The sequence below is a fragment of the Canis lupus genome, chromosome 27, assembly GCF_003254725.2.
Source record: "Canis lupus dingo isolate Sandy chromosome 27, ASM325472v2, whole genome shotgun sequence".
Lineage (NCBI taxonomy): Eukaryota > Metazoa > Chordata > Mammalia > Carnivora > Canidae > Canis > Canis lupus.
The window spans coordinates 20,256,817-20,275,620 of record NC_064269.1 but is presented as its reverse complement, the minus strand read 5'-3'; the positions used below and the strand labels follow the sequence as shown (position 1 = coordinate 20,275,620).

At 40.3% G+C, this 18,804-nt stretch overlaps 1 protein-coding gene and 1 long non-coding RNA gene across 7 annotated transcripts in view; one reads left to right on the top strand and one right to left on the bottom strand.

Moving 5' to 3' along the window:
* Positions 1-18,804, top strand: part of PPFIBP1 (PPFIA binding protein 1) — a 167,103-nt gene that overhangs the window by 334 nt on the left and 147,965 nt on the right. The window lies entirely within an intron of this gene.
* On the bottom strand, positions 57-17,256 carry LOC112665561 (uncharacterized). Its single transcript, XR_003140459.3, has 4 exons — positions 16,382-17,256; positions 13,454-13,686; positions 11,622-11,804; positions 57-9,830 (listed from the first exon to the last, which is right to left on the bottom strand). It is a non-coding gene; the product is annotated as an uncharacterized LOC112665561 (long non-coding RNA).

Genomic DNA, 18,804 nt, shown 5'->3' with positions numbered 1-18,804 from the left:
CCCAACTAGCTTTGATGTGAAAAGTACCTCCAGGATGGACATGTAAGGTATTGTCTGTGTCCTTCGACCCCCACACCCTGGTCTTCCAGCAATACCCTAGAACCCCAATTAGAGAAGTGTGTGTGTGTGTGTGTGTGTGTGTGTGTGTGTTGGGGGGGCGGTGGTATTTAAAAATGTCGCAAGTTTATGAAATTTCGACTCAAAAATTATGCCCTTTGAGAGAATGAAAGGTTTGTATTTTTTTTTTTTTTAGCTTCGCGGTGGCTTGTTACATGTTGATTTAAATGAAAGGATATCATTGATATTCTTAATATTCTTATCAACCTAAAAAAATCCTTTTATATCAACCCCCCCCCCCAAAAAAAAAATCCTTTTATATAGTCCAGTCAGGATGTGAGAAATTCACTTGGGGTGTATTCATGATGAGCTGCAGGAAAACTCGTCCCTTGGGGGCACACTTCTAAAACTCCAACTCCTTTTCACTCTGACATTCTCACTGAGAATCCCTTTCATTGCCAACTTTGTGATCTGGAGGGGTTAGGGAAGCTGCTGAGAATCTTCAGATCTGCTTTCTGTGGCTGCTTGAGAAAATGATGAAGGCTGGTAGTTGGGTTTTCAAGGATTATGTTGTTTTTTTTTTTTTTTGGAGAAGCGAGTTTTAACAGGGAAACGAGGTGGAAGGCGTGGCATGCAAACTCTTAATTATAGGAGCATGGATTTTTCAACATGTAGGACCAAAACAAATCCTTCATTTCAATAAGCAGCACAGAGAGCAATAGAAGAACGTGATTTAGTGTCCAGGTTTAGGTATTTAGGGAAAGCAATCGGCCGTTGGGAGGAAAAGGTATTTTGAGAAGTGGAAGTATGGAATTCTGATTTTTATTTCCTGTTTGAAACCCTTTTTTCCTGTTCGGAGATCTTGTGTGCTCAGGTCACTTTTTGGTTGTGAGGGACTTTCTGGGGAAAAGAACTCCGTAAACTGATTCAGAGCCCTCACTTACCAGTGCTTGAGGCCCTTTCTTTTGGAGAAGGGAAAAAAAACAACAACCAAAAACCCACATATGGGCTGAGACTTGGGAGTCAGGTTTCCCTTTTCATTCACCACTGTTCTCAGCAGTGAAGATCCTTCTGTTGCCAGGTCAGGTGTGAACTTCATCGTGAGGCAAAAGCTGCATCCCAGGTGCCTTGAATGAAAGGGCGTTTCCAGGAGGAGAAAAGAAGGAAGCCGCATCACATCTTATAAAACCAAGGAGGGAAATAGGGAACACAGGACTCATAGATGGGATTCTCCATCTTTGTAGCCCATGACAATCAGATTTCAGAGCTAGAAAGATGTGTTTTGTTTTGCTGTTGTGTATAGAACACCTGGGTCTGTATTATTCTTATCTTGAAAAAATTAGCACAGAGTGGATAAACAACAGGCTTTTTGCAAAGAGAAGATGTCTTTTACTGAAAAGATCAGAACACTTGTATTTCGGTTTGTGTTTTGGGGCTAAGAAATAGCAATTGCTTAATAGCTCTGATATAGTGGTGAATGGGTTTTTTCTATTTATGTTCTATGGGAAGTACATAAAACAGAACTGTATTTTCCAGTGGACTTTTTTTTCAGTGGGAAAGAGGAGGTAATGTGGAATTCCTATGGGCTAAGGTGAGCTCTTGGTTGATAGTGTTCAAACTGCAGTTTGTAATAACTGAAACAACTAGTAAGCAAGGGCCCAAACCGTTTCCAGCCCCACTCATTGAGCCCCACTCAAGTGAAGAGCATCTTTACAATGTTGTCCTGATGTGCCAAATTCAAATTTATGCTTTCTTTCCAGGAAACTAGTTCTGGCTTAGGGACTTGAATATGGCGATGCTTTAAATTTTTTTCACAGTTTGAGTAATAACTAATTTTATGTACTTAGTTTTAACCCATATTTATTTCCTTTGTGTTTATAAGGCAGATATGATACAGTAAAGCAAAGTGCTTTTAAAGGACAAAACTTGAAAGGTAGTTGAATTATTGAGAAAGGTAGGATCAGGTTTTGGTTAAATTCTCTTTAACCAGCAAATATCATACTTCTGATGGTTACTTTTTTTTTTTTTCTTTGATAGTTACTTTTAAAAAGTAGGATGGAGTACCTCGGTGGCTCAGTTGGTTAAGCATCTGTCTTCCGCTCGGGTCCTGGGATCAAGCCCTGCACCCCGCTCTAGTTCAGTGGGGAGACTGCTTATACCTCTTCTTCCCCCTGTTGTGCCCTCTCTCAGCACTCTTTCAAGTAAATAAAGAAAATCTTTTAAAAAGTAGGATAATCTGGCCTTTGTGGGCAGAGTGTTGACTTGAAATACAGGGGACAACATAGTTCTAGATCACTAGTGCCTAATTTCAAGGGCATCATAGACATTTTTTGGAAACGAGTGAGGGAGAACTTAACTGTTTATGTAGCTTGTCACTCACTGTACCAGCGTGAGATAAATCAGAACAAGGTCACTTTTTCCCTGTTACTGACCAGCTGACTCCCTTTTAAAAACGTGCCTTTCATATTCAGGAAATGTTTGTATTTTTATAGTTAATTTATATTATGTTGGTGATTTGTTACATGAAATTAACTTGAGTTTTTCACCTGCCATTTAAAAAGGTTCCCAGGGGTGCCTCAGCGGTGCAATTGTTAGAGCCTCAAACTCTTGGTTTCAGCTCAGGTCATGGTTTCGGGGTCCTGGGATTGAGCTCTGCATTGGGTTTCACACTTGATGGAGAGTCTGCTTGGGATTCTCCCCCTCTTGCCCCTCTCCCTTCTTGCTTGCTCTCTCTAAAAAAGGAAAAAAAAAAAAAAAAGTTCCCAAATAGCACATTGTTTGAACTGTTAACTGAAAGAAGATCTCATTCATCTATTCTGTCTTTTCAAAGATATTATTACATGTTTCTGGCCTGATTTGAATTACCTTTTCAAAACAATGAATGAGTGAATTAATGACTATTCATTCACATTTGGGTGTGTGTCTTAATTCTTTATTAAAGAAATACTGCTTCAAAGTGGAAACATAGGGCACAGATATTGCATAATCATGGTCTTTTTATTCCCAGAGATTTCCCTAGAAAGCCATATTCTGAAATTAAGAAAAAAGAAAAAGTCCTAGTTGAGCAGCCAATCGTGAAATATTTCAGGGAGCTGGGATTATTATTATTATTTTTTAGCCATGGTTGAACAGATGGGTGTAAGTATGAGATGCAAAGCTGTTAAGATTAATGACACTGGGTGGTGTTTGGGGATAAATGGAGCAATGTGTCTTCGGCCAGTGGTTCCCTTCACCTGAAGGCTGATAATTTCACAGTTAAATCAGTCATCAAACTGTTCAAAAATAGACACTGTCCAGAAACTGCTCTGGGCTTGTGCAGTTGCTTCATCTCTAGTGTATTCTGCCATTTTTTCCCTCAAAGTCCTCACTGTGCATGTCCGAACCGTTTTCCTAGTCGAAAAGCCTACAGCTTTTGTCACAAATATTACAACCACAGAGACTGATGTTTAATTAATTGGAGGTAATGGCTTAAAAAAACTAAACTGAACCAACCCACCCTACAAAAATACAAAGACTCTTCTATTTCTTTTATGCTGTTTATTTTAAATATAAACGTTATTGATGCCAGTTTGGCATAAGTTGACAGTGTTTCAAAGGCCGAGTGGTGAGGATTACTTTTGCTTCAATATTTTTTTCCATTTTGAAGGGTCTAAAAGGCCAAACAATTGGATTTTAGATTTAAAAATGGGCTTTTCCAGGAGTTTTATGTTTGAACACTTATTAGGCACTTTTGTGAGGGAGAGGTGGGTCTGAGTGAAATGTGTTCTGGTCTGTACCCGTTGAAGAGTTTCTATTTGTGTGGCTTTGGACTCTGAGTGGTCCTGGTGGGTGTGTTGTCACAGTTTGTGACTGGACTTGGGTTTTGTGTCTCACTAGAACTTGCTGTGACTCACATTTTGACTGGCCTACATGTGAATCCTTGTTTTTGTTGGCAAGCATAATGAGTTCAGAATAGAAAGATCATTTGGTGGTTTCTGTACAGTGGTGTACCTAAAAATGTCCATGACTGAAGGAATTGTACAAACTTCAATTGTAGTTAGTATCAGTCATTCTGGCAAAGGCTCACGTCTCCACTATGAATCCTGATGGAAGAAGATCAAGTACTGTAATATTTGGGGCTGGCTGTAGATTTTATGAACATCCTCTGAACTCCAGAGGAAGGCTAAGTATTTTCACCTCTCTTTTAATTTAGGGAAATCAAGCATTTGACATAAAAACAGACACGAGTTCAAGAGAGCAGGTGTGCTGATTTCTCACATGTATGTGTTTATTAAAAAGGGCAAGCTTGATTTTACCTGGTACGAGAGAGTAAAGATGCAGTTTTTATTGGCAAGCTCATTCATAAATAAGTGGCCAAATTCCTTAGGCAAGCAAGGGAGTTCTTGGGAAGAAGTAGGAAGCCTATTGGGAAATGGGTTAATTCTTTCATGTTCTGCATGTAATACTCTATCATATCACTAAATATGCCTAGGTTACCTTGTATTTATGTAGAATCTAGCTCACAGGATCTAGTCCTCTTTTGCTCGCTCTTTGTCACCCTTCTCTCTATAGTACTTGCACAAATGTCATCATCTCGCCACCACAGAGTTTTATGCAGTTTTTGTGAGGACAGTTTATAGAGTTTACTTTATTTGGAAAAAGTGAAAACAAGGCTAGAACTCAATGGCCTACTTTCTTAATATTCTAACTTGTTAGTGTGGCTGCAGTGGTTGCAGAAGCCGTGTTTCTGCAACCATTATGTGTCTAAAGATGCTGCTGCTTATAACAACACATAGTAGAGAGTTTTATTTTGTTTGAATTGGAATTTGGACATGCTCTACTTCTTCTTATGAATGATAGGAGGAGTTGAATGAGCCTGTAGGTGCCCCTCTATATTAACTCCAGGACTCCAGGAAGTGAGTGAGTGGGAGGAAGGGAAACTGGAGGGGACTCAGAGAAAACACTCCCATTGAACCTGTGAGTTGGCTAGGATGATTTGTGTGAAGTCACCTGGATCTCAGTATTTTTCCTCTGAATCAGCTGCTTTGGATGGGTTCATGTTCTTTCAGCCCTCACCCCCATCAGTTTGTGACTTTGCACAACCAGAAAGCTTCTAAATATGGAGATTCTTTCATTGCTTTTCTCTTCCCAGAGTACCTTGCTTCTCTAGGGTCACTTGTTTCTACATCACCCTTTGGAGCAGACACAGCTAGATGCCAATCAGAATCCATTCTACCCACATCTTCTCTCAGCTAACCCCATTTTGTTTAATTTACCACCATGTCCAGTTTGAAAAAACGACAATAACAACAACAAAAACCTTATTTTTCCAGAATCCTTGCAGGGTGTCTTAGAGCTATGGTCTTGGCCAATGAGATGGAAGTATGTGGATTGGGCTCCCTCCCCTCTTTCAAAAGCTCTTATAAGGGGATGGCTTCTGTGAGCCCACTTTTTGCTCTTTGTTCTCCCTGGAACATGAAAGCTGTTTTTTTTTTTTTTTTTTTTTTAAGACTTTATATATTCATGAGAGAGAGAGGCAGAGACATAGGCAGAGGGAGAAGCATGCTCCCTGTGGGGAATCCAAACCCTGGGATCACAGCCTGAGCCAAAGGCAGATGCTCAATCACTGAGCCACCCAGGCGTCCCTGAAGGCTGTTTTCTAAGTGGAGAAGGCATCTTGTGACCAAAGACCAAAAAGCTCAAAGGTTAAGCAGGCTGAGAAGCTGATGGCATTTCGGAACTGCCGTACCAGACCTTGTCTGCCCACTTCTTGACTTTTTGGGAGAAAAAGAAAATCTCCATTTGGTTAGACCACAGAAGTTGGGTCAGTTACTTGTAGTGAAATGTAATCTTAACTGTGTCTAAATTTTAAAAAGTCATAGTTCATCTTTTCTCTAATAATTGAAAGGCAACATTCTGTACAACAAAAGAGGGATCAGTCTGGAACCACACAGACCCTCAGCTTGAATCTTGGATTCACTATTTATTATAGTCTAATATTGGCAAGTATTTTAACTTCTCTGAGTCTCAATTTTCCTATCTTTTTTTTTTAATAAAGATTTTATTTATTTATTCATTAGAGACACAGAGAGAGAGAGGCAGAGGGAGAAGCAGGCTCCATGCAGGGTGACTGATGTGGGACTTGATCCCAGGACTCCAGGATCACGCCCTGAGCCAAAGACAGACAGACGCTCAACCGCTGAGCCACCCAGGTGTCCCTCAGTTTTCCTATCTTTAAAATGATGGTACTTATATTTGTCTCGTAGAATTTTTAGAAATAATTTCAAAAAAATTAGAAATTATTAATAGAAAGAATCTCGGCACACTTGGCACAGAGATTTTCAACAAATGTTGACAGCTACTCCTGAGGGAGAGTGTGATGGGGAGCCTGAAGAGGACGAGGCAAGTAATTCAATTTCTGGTAGGTTCTCCATAAACACAGATTGAAGGACTGAGTGATAGGTTAGCTTTATAGTTGCAACCACTAACCTCCACATACTCGCCAATCGGACAGTGCCCCATCTCTTTTCCTCAGTCCCATCTGCCTACACCAGAATACTTGGAGCTCTTCTGAATTCCAACTTTGGTTTAAAAAGCAAAGGATGGCCTTATGAAAAATCTATTAGCTGTAGCCTAGGGATGAAGGATGTGGACTCCAGAGTCAGACAACTCTAGGTTAGAATCCCTTGTCCTTATTGGCTATGTGCTTTTTGAGGACCAAATATGATAATATCTGTGTTTAAGTAATTCTTGGTCTTTGTATGAGGTCATCTTGAAGATGTAAGAACAAAACATAGCCTTTACCCTTGAGAATATTCATATACGGATGATGGAGGCAGAAAGGAGATGGCTCTCCTCATGCATAACCTAATAAAAAACAGATTTAGACAACTGTTTAGCTGTTAAAATGGTTGGGGAAAAAAAAAACATGTTGACTTATACATATGTCTATTCTATATTGAGAAAACCAAGCACACATGTATAGTTTATATTTGTTAATGCATGAAAAATTATTAAATGGGGTGATTTATAGGAGGTGAGATTAGAGTGACAAGGGAAGATGAAAAAATTTTTAAAGCATATTAATGTTTATTTTACAACATTCATGCATTACTCCTGAATTATAAAAAGTATATTAAGTTCAAAAAATTAATTTGCTGGGTCTTTGGGAGGTAGTTGTGGGAAGATCATACTGCAAGCTAGATGAGTCACTCGAACAAAGGGTTGGGTTTGGTGAGGTTCCTAGAGGAGGTGGGATTTGAATGGGCCTTAAAGGAGTAGGAGATATTGAGGCAGTGTGGGGGGAGATGAGCATGCTAGGCTTTGGTGCAAAATGTAGAATACAGTGAGATTGATTTTAGGGAAAGATAAGATAGATCAATACAATATTAAGAGAGGTAAGATGTAATGGAGCTGGCCCTTAGGGTTTTTAAGAGAGTGATAAGATTATGCTTTAAATTTAATCAAGAAACATACAGGTGCAAGTTGAATTTTAATGGGAAATAGGATGAATTAAGAGTTGAACACCTGGAGTTTGAGATTCCATCATGACCCACAATAACTTAACTGTGTTGTATTATGGTAAAATAATACCTGTCTCATTAGGTTTTTAGAATGATTTGATTTTCTTCACATGAAGATGTTAAGAATTTGAAATTTAAGTTTAGGCAAAATCCTAGATTGATGGAGCATTTCCAAGAAACTGTTACATAAGGATTAAGAGTAGGTGAACTCACTAAAGAAGATAATGAATTAAAAAAGAAGCAGGTATAGAGCCTTCAGGGAACTCTTCTTTTTATTTTTTACACATATATATTTAATTTATTGACATTTTTATAGTCAAATATTTTTAACGGGCTAGAAAATATAAGGAAGGTAAGGAAACGTGACAGAATGTGGCATGCTGAGGTTTATTTGAATCTAATGTCAAATTATTTCTAGGCCATGAAAGTTTTTTTTTTTTTTTAAGATTTTATTTGTTTATTTGAGACCGAGCACAAGCAGGGAAGAGGGGCAGATGGAAAGGGAGAAGCAGACTCCCCGCTGAGGAGGGAGTCCAACGAGGGGTTTGATCCCAGGACCCTGAGATCTAGAACCTGATCCGAAGGCAGACATTCAACCATCTGAACCACCCAGGTGCCCCTGAAAGTTTCTAATATCAAGAAAATAAGTCCTCTATTATGGATAAGTTTTGAGTACAGTTCATCTTGCATTTGATTTACCTTTGGAAATCTTAGAGAAATGCCTGTAATCTGCTGAAATACAACAAACCATAAAATACTTCAGAATCTAAAAAAGGGAAATTGAAAATTTAGTTATTTGGTCTTTGTTATGCTGTGTACAATATATCAAATATTCCCAATGATTTTTATTTTTAAATTTACTGCTAGTTGACCTACAATGTTATATTAATTGCAGCTGCACACCGTAGTGATTCGACAGTTCTGTACATCTGCAATGCTCACCACAATAGGTACTTCCCATCTGTCACCATACAGTGTTATTACAATATATTGACCATATTCCCTCTGCTGGTACTTCTAATTTGTGTGATTTATTTTACCAACCGGAGGTTTGTATCTCTCAATCCCCTCCACCTATTTTGAAGAAGATACAGAATAAAAAAAGAAGCAAGTACACAACCTTCAAGGAACTCTTGACATTTAGACATGATCAGCCTCAAGAAATTTACTGAGGTAGTAGTAGAGGTAGTAGAGCAGGAACCATCAGAGAAGGGGAAGATGGTGGTAGCAAGGGAAGAAGCACACCCAACGCAAGGAGACTGTCCTTGCCATCTGGTGCAACAGACCCCTTACAAGGATGGGTCTAAGAAACTGCCCCTGGTCCAGCCAGTTGCCAGATCATTTGTGTGTGAACCTTGCACAGTTTCAGTAGCCCAATAGAGATGGAATCCAGCATGCAAAAAACTAAGGATTACAAGGGAGGGGATGAACCACAGGTGGCCCTTTAGCCCAGCCTTTCAAGGAATCGAACCAGGAGAGGCATGCTGTGATAGCCAGGTGGAGGGTGTCATGTGAAAGCAGCAAAAGCAAGGAGGGCATGAGTACAAAGTCTCATGGGGACAGGGATAGATTAACAATCCGGTGGAGAGTGGTTTAGCTTTGAACTCCTCAAGAGCTCTCCTTCAGCCAGACTAGAATAAAGGACGGGGAAATAGAAAAAGATGTGAGTGGAAGGGACAAGAGTTGAGTAAGTTCACTGCAGGCAGTCTGCATTTTTTCAGTCTACTAGGAGGCAGTGAAAGGAAATTCATAGACAAGCCACTCAGGCTCTTGAGAGGCTGGCTCCCAGGATTATTGGTGCAGAGGAAAAATTTGAAAGAATGACAGAAGTCTCTCATCTAAACAATACAAACTGACACATTTGCCGGGATGTGTCTCTAGGCAGGAAATTAATTTGTTGAAGTGGAAAGTGGTGGTACAAAACCAAACAGAAGAGGAGAATAACATGAGATAAAGGAAACTTGACTGTTTTTTGAAGGAGGAATTTTTAGACAGTCAGACTTAGTGGTTCACAGAACCACTTCCCAGGGGAAACCCGATCGCGCTGCATGGTGAGAAACAGCCTGAGTTTGGTTAAAACGGAACCACTAAAGCACAGAAAAGCACTCTGTTGAAGGGAGATGTCCAGCAGAGAGGTCTCTGCATTAGCTGCTTCTCCGGGTAAGGTCTTCTATAGTCTTCAGTTTAACTGATTGTCACTAGAGCCACTTTTCGTTGGAAAGACCTTGGCTTTGCGCTGTTTCAGCAGATGTGTAGTGATGAGTGAGGGGCCTGGGAGAAAAGGATTCAAGTGATTCAGTAATTAGGAGCATAGAACTAAGAACACCTGGGGGGGTACTCAGTAGTTGAGCATCTGCCTTTGGTTCAAGTCATGATCCCAGCGTGCTGGGATGAGCCCTGCATTGGACTCCCTACTCAGCCTGCTTCTCCCTCTCCCTCTGCCTGCTGCTCTGCCTACTTGTACGTGCTGTGTGTGTGTGTGTGTGTGTGTCAAATAAATAAATAAATAAATAAAATCTTAAAAAAGCATAGACCCATCAGTCCACTGGTGGGTCTTTAGGGGGTTGCCTTGAAAGACATCAGGGAGAACTTATCCAGTGTGTGTAGTATTTTATTTTTAAAAATATTTGTTCATGAGAGACCACTGAGAGAGGCAGACACACAAACAGGCTCCGTTTGGGGAGCCTGATGCAGGACTCAATCCTGGGACCCCAGGATCACAACCTGAGCCAAAGGCAGATGCTCAACCACTGAGCTACCCAGTCATCCCTTATTTTATTTTATTTTTTTTTAAGATTTTATTGACTTATTTGAGAGAGGATACATGAACATGTGGCAATGGGTGGGGTTGGGGGGTGGGTGGCAGCTGTGTTGGAGGGGCAGAGGGAGAGGGAAGAGAGAATCCCAAGCAGGCTGGGAGCATATTGAGGGGCTCAGATTCCACCCTGAGATCATGACTTGAGCCGAAACCAAGAGTTGGACGCTCAACCGACTGTGCCACCAAGGTGCCTCATGTGTAGCATTTTAGATAGGCATGATATTCTTGAGTTCAATGGTTCTCAGTGGGCTGGCCACATAATTTGTGGAGCCCTGTTTAAAATGAGAATTTTAACCCTTGTTGAAATTATTAAAGGTCCTAACATAAAAAGCTTTTCGTTTTCTTCTGCACTCCCTCTTGTCCTTGTTTGCCATTTGTCCTTGTTTGCTATTTAATATTCTTTCATTTATTTATTTTTTAAAAGATTTTATTTGACAGCGAGAGTGCACAAGTGGGGGGGGGGGGTGGGGAGGCAGGGAGAGGGAGAAGGCAGGCTCAAACCCAGGACTCTGGGATCATGACCCGAGCTGAAGGCAGACGCTTAATCCACTGAACCACCCAGGTTCCCCTAATACTGTTCTAAGTGAAGAAAAATTAATAATTTAAATTTTAAAAAAGAGTTTATTCATGAGAGACAGGCAGAGACAAAGGCAGAGGGAGAAGCAGGCTCCCTAAGGGGAGCCTGATGAGGGACTCAATCCTAAGACCCCGGGATCATGACTTGAACCAAAAGCAGATGGTCAACCACTGAGCCACTCAGTTGCCTGAAAAATTAAGAATTTAAATTATTAGGATTTGTACTGTTTATATGGTACAAGGCCAGTTGACACATCTGCAGAATTACTGGAATCACACACTTCGTATTTTGTAACTTGTATGGGTGTGTGTGTATTCTCACCAGAATGTGGAAACACTGCCCAAAACTAATGTACCACTTTTATTTCACTTCTTGATCCCTTCATTCTATCAGTCTTTGTCCTACAGAAGGATGGGCTGGCTTTAAGGACGGACTGAAAGGAGAAAGAACCATGTGTTGCTCTATTTTTCCTTTTTCTTCTACACCATTATTTTCAGTGTGCGTGGTTGGCTAATACAAGGAGGTAATAGGAGTAAGAGGATATGCTAGGATTTCTTGGTTGTTTGTGTTTCTTAGAAAGACATTGCTTTGTTTCTGCTTGCAAAGCGAGTTGTGGTTCCTTTGAATGGAAAGCTTGGGTTCTGGGAGCTTGTCAGCACCCACTCACCTGCTCACTCAGTTGTATTTGTCACACACTTCTCTTGGACTAGTCTTTCTGGACTCCCATGTATCATGAATCCACAGAAATTATGTGCTTTTCAGTCATGGCAAATACTGTATAAGAATCGTGGCCACACATATTAAACAGGATCTCCTTTGCTCATGTGCTTCATTGCTCCATCAGACCTCTCTTACAAAACACAAGTTCAAAGTTAAATTAAGAATCTGAAGATGATGATAGAAGAGCATTAAACCAAGCGTGGAGCCTGAGTACGAGGTCTTGTGTGACGACAAGGTCACGAGTCCAAGAGGATGGCCCTGCTCTCAGAAGTCAAAGAACACACTTGTAAGCCTGTTCTTTCTAGTCTTAAAGACTCGTCTTCATTAAAGACTATTAAAGTCAAACTTTGATAGTTTGCGATGGGTCAGGTTTGTGTCTGGTGTCCTAGGGACCCTCTCCTGGCCATCAGCACTGTTATTTTTTGCCTTTTATACATTTTCTGAATCTCTATTGCCTCCACCATTGCTTTGGTTCCCATCCCTCTCAGCTCTGATACAGACTGTGGTGTCTCAGGAGGGTGTCTCCCTTGGTCAGTGAGGGCCCCCAAATGTGGGGTGGTGATTGGGTCAAAGCCAGTGGTACAGGAGGTGAAAGAATTCACCTGAGGCAGAACAAAGGCGATAGAAGTTTATTGAATACACCGCAAGGTGGAGGGTGAGCAGTACAGCAGAGGAGAGACTACCTGCAATGAGGCAGTAGGTGGGGGCTGTTTTTAAAGAGGGAAGATGAGATATGGCAATGTATGGAACTGCCCCATTTTTGGTAACTGCCTAATGTAGGTAGGCATTGGTCAGTTGGGGCCTATGGATGGATATATATATATATATATATATATATATATATATTTTTTTTTTTTTTTTTGATATATATAATTTTTTTTTAAAAGATTTGTTTGAGAGAGAGATTGAGGGAGTGAGTGAGTGGGGTGGGGGAATTGTGGGGAGGGGCAGAAGGAGAGAATCCCAAGCAGACTCTTCACTGAGCACAGAGCCCAGTGTGGGGCTTGGTCTCATGACCCCTGAGATCATGACCTGAGCTGAAATCACCAGTCAGACGCTTAACCACCTGAGCCACCCAGGTGCCTTGGGCCTCTGGCTATTTTGAGGTGGGTCACCTGAAGGCCCGTTTGATTCAGCCAGGCGGGCGGGGTACCGTGGGCCCTTTCTACATTCCATTGCTCAAACCTATTGCCTAAAAGCAGCCTCCACACAAATTTCTTCTCTGTATTCTATGTCACATTGCCAGACAAATCTTCCAAATATACCCTGTGTGTGAGACTATCCTGCCTGCCCCAGAAAGCTTTACTTGACTTCCTGTGGGCTGTGGCTTATGGCAGTTTTTATCCTGGCGGTCCTGGGGTGGAGACTGCCTAGCGATTGGTTTGATGTGACCCACACAGTATTTAAAGAAATTTAAGCCACTACTTAAAGTTTGGGAGATTTCACCTAATTGAAAGCCAGATTTTAAAAACAGGAAACCTGGCTAGTTTGGGCTCTTGTTTCTTTGTGTTGGTTGGGCTGATGCCCTTAGAGAGCAGGAGGACCTGTGAACTTAGGAAAGAAGACTTGGGGTTTACTTTTAGGACAGATGGACTCCTTGTTCTGGCAAAATCATCACCTTCATGTATGTGAATTTAAAGCAGGCATCTACCTATTGTTCTCCAGGAATGCTGATCTTTTAGTTTGAGAAATTAAGTTCTCCACCTTCATAATGGAATATGTGCTAGGTAACAGCCCTTGGTTACTTTTTTTTTAAGAGAGATATTTCTTAGGTCTCACCTGGTCAGCATCACCACTGGTTACCTGGAGGTCACCTTGTGACCTTATCTTGACCTTTTTTTCCCAGCTTGTCTTCCCCTGTCCTGCTGGGCTGAGACTCCGCCTCTGCCCCTCTTGAATGCTCTAAGTCCACTCCACCTTTTCTTCTGCTCCTACTGACTTCTCTCTTTCCTCCAGGCCCACTTGAAACCGGTTCCGGAAACCTTTGCTGGGAGCCTCTATCAGGGCTCAACCTGCAAACTCAGTTGCAAGCAGGCAATTAAATTTTTGGATTTTTAAATGCTCACTTACCAAGTGGGTGGTGAGTTCAGGGTGATTTTGAGATGCTCACAGTGAATTATGAGGGCAGCACTAGCATTGTCTCCATTTTATAGGTGAGGAGACAGTTCTCTCTAAAACTGGCACTCTAGCGATCCATGATTATGTCTTATTTCTTCAAATAGATTATATACCTTTTGAAGGCCAGGACTGTGCCTTTGTTGCCAGAGTCTTATCTGTTATTATCAATACATGTTTACGTGATCATCACCAAGGCCTTGATAAGGCTCCATGGGGGTGGATGCAAAGGAGATTGAAGTAGAAAAGATGGGTGTGTATCAGTTATCCTAGAAGATATGCCTCCTACCTGTGTACAAGTACAGTATCGAGTTTTGGATCTTGGGCTTTGAAATTAGATGGGCCTAGCTGTGTCTGTTCCCTACTTTTTAAAATGCAGGCAGTGATAGCATGTAATTTGTACCAGTGATTTTTCAGCTGGAGTGATTTTGCCCATGAGAGTCATTTGGTCAGGTCAGGGAACATTTTTATTGTTATAACTGGGATCGGAGGGAGGACTGACCTTGAGTGAGTAGAGTGTAGGGATGCTGCTGAACACCCTAGGGTGCATGGGGCAGAATAAGGAATTATAGTCACAACTGACAGCAGTGCTGGGTCAGAAACCCTGCCTTCTAGGTTTGTGAAGATGAAGCCAGATAGTGAATGCCATCTCAAAGCTTGTAAAATCAGCTTTTAGGAGGGTGAACCCCCAAAGGCTCAATTTCCATAGCATCTGTGATTCTTGCCAAGGAAAACCCTTATTACAAGGATTTCGTGCCCCTCCTGTTTACGAGGACTCACTGGAGAGTGTTTGTGTTACATTGTGTACTAACATGAGCTGGCTGGATTTATCCGAGCTGTAAAAACAATTGTTAATTTTTAGGGTGTTCCTGGTAAACTTCCTGCTCGCTTAACTAGTTTGTTCTGCGGAGATAATTTTGGTGTGTGGGTTTAAATCCTGACGGAAAATGTTTTGGTTAATGAATTTCCAAAGTAGTTTTGACAAGTGGGATGTGAAGTTTTTGTTTTCATATCAAGAAGCCTAATGTTTTTCTAGCCTTAGATTTAAAACAAAGCCACTCTTCCATCAGTTTACTGTCTTACCTGCCCACAGCACAGTTGTTTGGGTATTTGTGGGAGTGGTTTGGAGAGTTGTTGGATTTCCATCGATTGTATGTTGTGGGTTTGCAGGGGAGATTGTTATTTACATTTTTTTTGTAATTATAAAAGTAATATGCACCTTATAGAAGATTTTAGTAGTATAGAAAAACCCTAAAGACATAGTAAAGTCATCAGTAATCCTACTACACAAAGGTGCAAATAGTATTGCTGTGTTTCTTTCCATTTTTAAATTTTATATATTTTTCCATATTTGAAATATTCTGAATATTTGTTTTCCCCCTTTATTATACTTAATGTCATTTTATTTGCCTTTCCCTACACTACACTATTACTCGAAATAATATAAATATTATTTCTAAGGATGTAGAATATTCCATCTAGGGATATTTCATGATTTATTTAATCCCATTGTGCTTGTTTTCAGTATTTGATGAGCATCTATGCAGTCAGCATTTTCTCTTTCAGATCATTTTTATCTTTATCATAGATGACAAAAAGTAGAAGGGATGGGCATGCATATGGGTATCTTGATTGATATGGTTATTGGTTGCCAAAAAAGTGTGTACTAATTTTTGCCACCAGTAGCAGAATGATATTGTTATTTTAATAATATTTGGTAATTTTCTAAAAGATATTTCATTTTTTTGGTTTATTTTTTTTAAATATATATTTTTAAGGGTTTTATTTATTTATTCATGAGAGACAGAGAGAGGCAGAGACATAGGCAGAGGGAGAAGCAGCCCCCCCCCACCCTCCCCACAAGGAGCCTGATGCGGTACTCCATCCCGGAACCCTGGGATCACATCTTGAGCCAAAGGCAGAGACACTCAACCACTGAGCCATGCAGGCATCCATGGTTTATTTGATATTAGTGAGATCAAACGTGTTTATCTGACTGTTGACTATATTTCCTGTTTAACTGTTTATGAACTTTGCCTATTATTGGGAATTAGTATTTTCTCATTTGTCATAAACTTTGTATTTCATTTATTAACCCTTATTAACCTTTTCTCATTATTGCATGTATTTTCACCTAGTTTTTTTTTTCCCCCTCCAGCTTTCTCTTTGTTTTGTCTTTCAATTTTGTTTTTAGTCCTACAGAAGTATAAAATTTTTATGTAGTCAAATCTTGATTTTTTTTCCTTTGCACGGTCTTCAGCCTTCCTTTGTCTATACTGAAATGATCCCTTTTCTGTTCTGGAAGCCACTATACTGAATTGTCAGTGTTTAAAATTCTATCCCCACTCTAGACCACTATAGAGTCTCTTAATGAGGACAAATGGGCCTCAAGTGCTTGCTCTAATACGAGCACCCACTGTGTACCATGGGAAAAACCACCACATCTCTGTATGTGTGGTGTGTGTGTGTAGGTGGGTGGGCGGGCATGAGTGAGTAGGGAAAGTTGATGAGAAAGGTTGAGGCTCATTGCTGGGCCATGGCTTGTTTGGTTTTATTTTAATTTCCTTTCCCACAGGGTAGAAGTGAGCTTACCTGAGGGCAGGGCTTCCATCCATTCTCACATGGTTGAGGAACTGGGACCAGCAGCTTGCCTAGCAAACTGTGGCTGTGCCTGGCAGAGCTGGCCCACAACAGTTATTTTATTTCTCTAGCGGTAGAGAAGTTACACTGAAGAGAGATGGTGGCCAAGTCCTCTCCTCTCCTTACCCCTTAAGTTTCATTCTCTTGGGTGCCAGGGTTTGTGTTGCTCAGGCCTCCAGAAGGTAATTCTCTGCCCTGTGGGTGGATTCCTCTGATGCAGTTCCCAGCTGAAGCGTGAAGAGGAAGGGAATAATAACATACAAATAGTGCTTACTTGTTTTGCAAGTGCTTTCACTATGGCTTTTTTATATACTTCTCACCTCAACCTTACGAGGTTAAATACTATTTTCATCTCCATTAATTTGGAGGAAACCACCACTCAATAGAAGCATAATTAAAATCCAGAGCTTCTGACCCCAGAGCTGATCCCCTGTACTTAGGAAACAATTCTGTCATTGTAATTTCTGGTTGTAATTTCTTGGTGGTGTTATTGGGTAAAGGTAGCAGCAGCTTTGGGTTTTGGAGTCAGCCATATTTTGGATGGAATCCCAATAGAGTCATGTCTTAATATTGTGACGTCACCAGCATGAGCCATGGTTTTCTTGTCTGTAATTGGAAGCAACAATGCCTACCTTACAGAGGGATCTGAGAAAGATTAAATTGGGAATATATATATGTATGTGTGTGTGTGTGTGTGTGTGTGTGTGTGTGTATATATATATATATAAAAAAGGTGCCTAGCACAGCCACTGGCTTACTCATTGCCGGAGCTCAGTAATGATTGCTGCCTAATCTAATAGCTAAAAATGCTAGTTCTTAAAAAAAAAAAAAAATCAGAATCACTGGCAAACCTGCTCAGACTTGTGAAATTTAATAAGTATTATTTATATTTCAGTGCAAGAAACATTTCTTTATCTGGCCTACTTATTTTCCTGTTGAGTAGATTTTGTTTTCTGTAATGGATGTCAACTGCTTCTCTGAAATCCTTTTGCTTGGAGAACTTTGTGATGAATCCCCACTTTAGGACTGTACTCAGAGCCAAAATAAACCATGTTTTGTCTACATGTTTATGTAAAAAGCACAGACAGTTTTTTGGAAGGGCCATAACCTAGTCATTCCTTTACACATAGTTGAGATTTTTGGCATCATTCATGTTACCTGTTACATGCCCCGTGTATTATAAACATTCAGGTAACAAAGCAGTCTTAACAAGAAAGTTGTAGAAAGTCCTGAGAAGAGAGAAAGTTGCCGAGTAACTCAGGAGAACAGTTGTTGATTAAATTTCCATTTTACATACTATATATAAAATGAGTTGGCTTTGATTAGTCCTTATGCTAGATTTTGTCATCCATATAAAAAGCTACCACTAATAATATAAATTATTTCTGCCTAAAGAATTTTAACATGAGGGTTGTCTTGCTATTTAACTTCTATTGTGTATTTATTCAGACTTTTTCATTTCAATAAACTGAGCCAAGTAATTATAAATGTTAGCCTAAAGTTCTATTATAATCCAATGCAGCCTTGTTTCTGTGCAGTAAAAGATAATGCCCTTGGCAGTCTTCTTTAAAATTTGTCTTGGATCTTCTTACTCTTTTGTCCCTGAAGCCATGGTTGCATTTTCAACAATATACCATCTGAGTATTGGAATGGGGAAAGGTTAATGTGAATGGAGCTTTATTGGGTTCATAGCTAACCTTCTTGTTCTTCTTCTGGGAAATTTAGATCTACTGTCCTATGGTTTTTCCATCTTCCCCTCCCTCTATGCTAGGAATGGAGAGACAAAGATGGGAATCTCTATTTAATGTCATTTATGTAAGTTACATAAATTAGAGTCGTAAATTAGTTGCATTTTTATATAATTCATGCCATATGTATATGTTTTACGTAACACATGGATACTGTTAAGTATCAGTGATTAAGTGAAATTTACATGATTTCTAAATTCCCTCTTATGTCTAGAGTTCAGGTATCAAAATGAATGAACTGTTGGCCAAATCTTGGGACTATTGCAAAGTGAGTGTAGGACATTGTAAAATGCCACACCCAGTTTTAATGGTAGGTAGGCAGTCGTTTTCCTAAAATTCCAGGCCTAATGTTTGATTTCTTAATTTGCAACCAGAGTGGACATTTGGGGGCAGAGGTGAGAGTGTTGATAATGGTGAAAGAGTAGATTAAGTGTGGAAGAATAAAATTGGTGCTGATGTGACTATTAATTTACAGGATACAAAGGTCTAAAGACTGTGCTTTGTGATCTCCAGATAACAATCCAGTTGGGCAGCCCTGAGCCCATCACTCCAGCCAGATTGTTTTGGCACCAGCCCTTTGAAACAAAGCCTGAGAATGCAGAGAGTTTTACCAGGCATTTCTTGTTG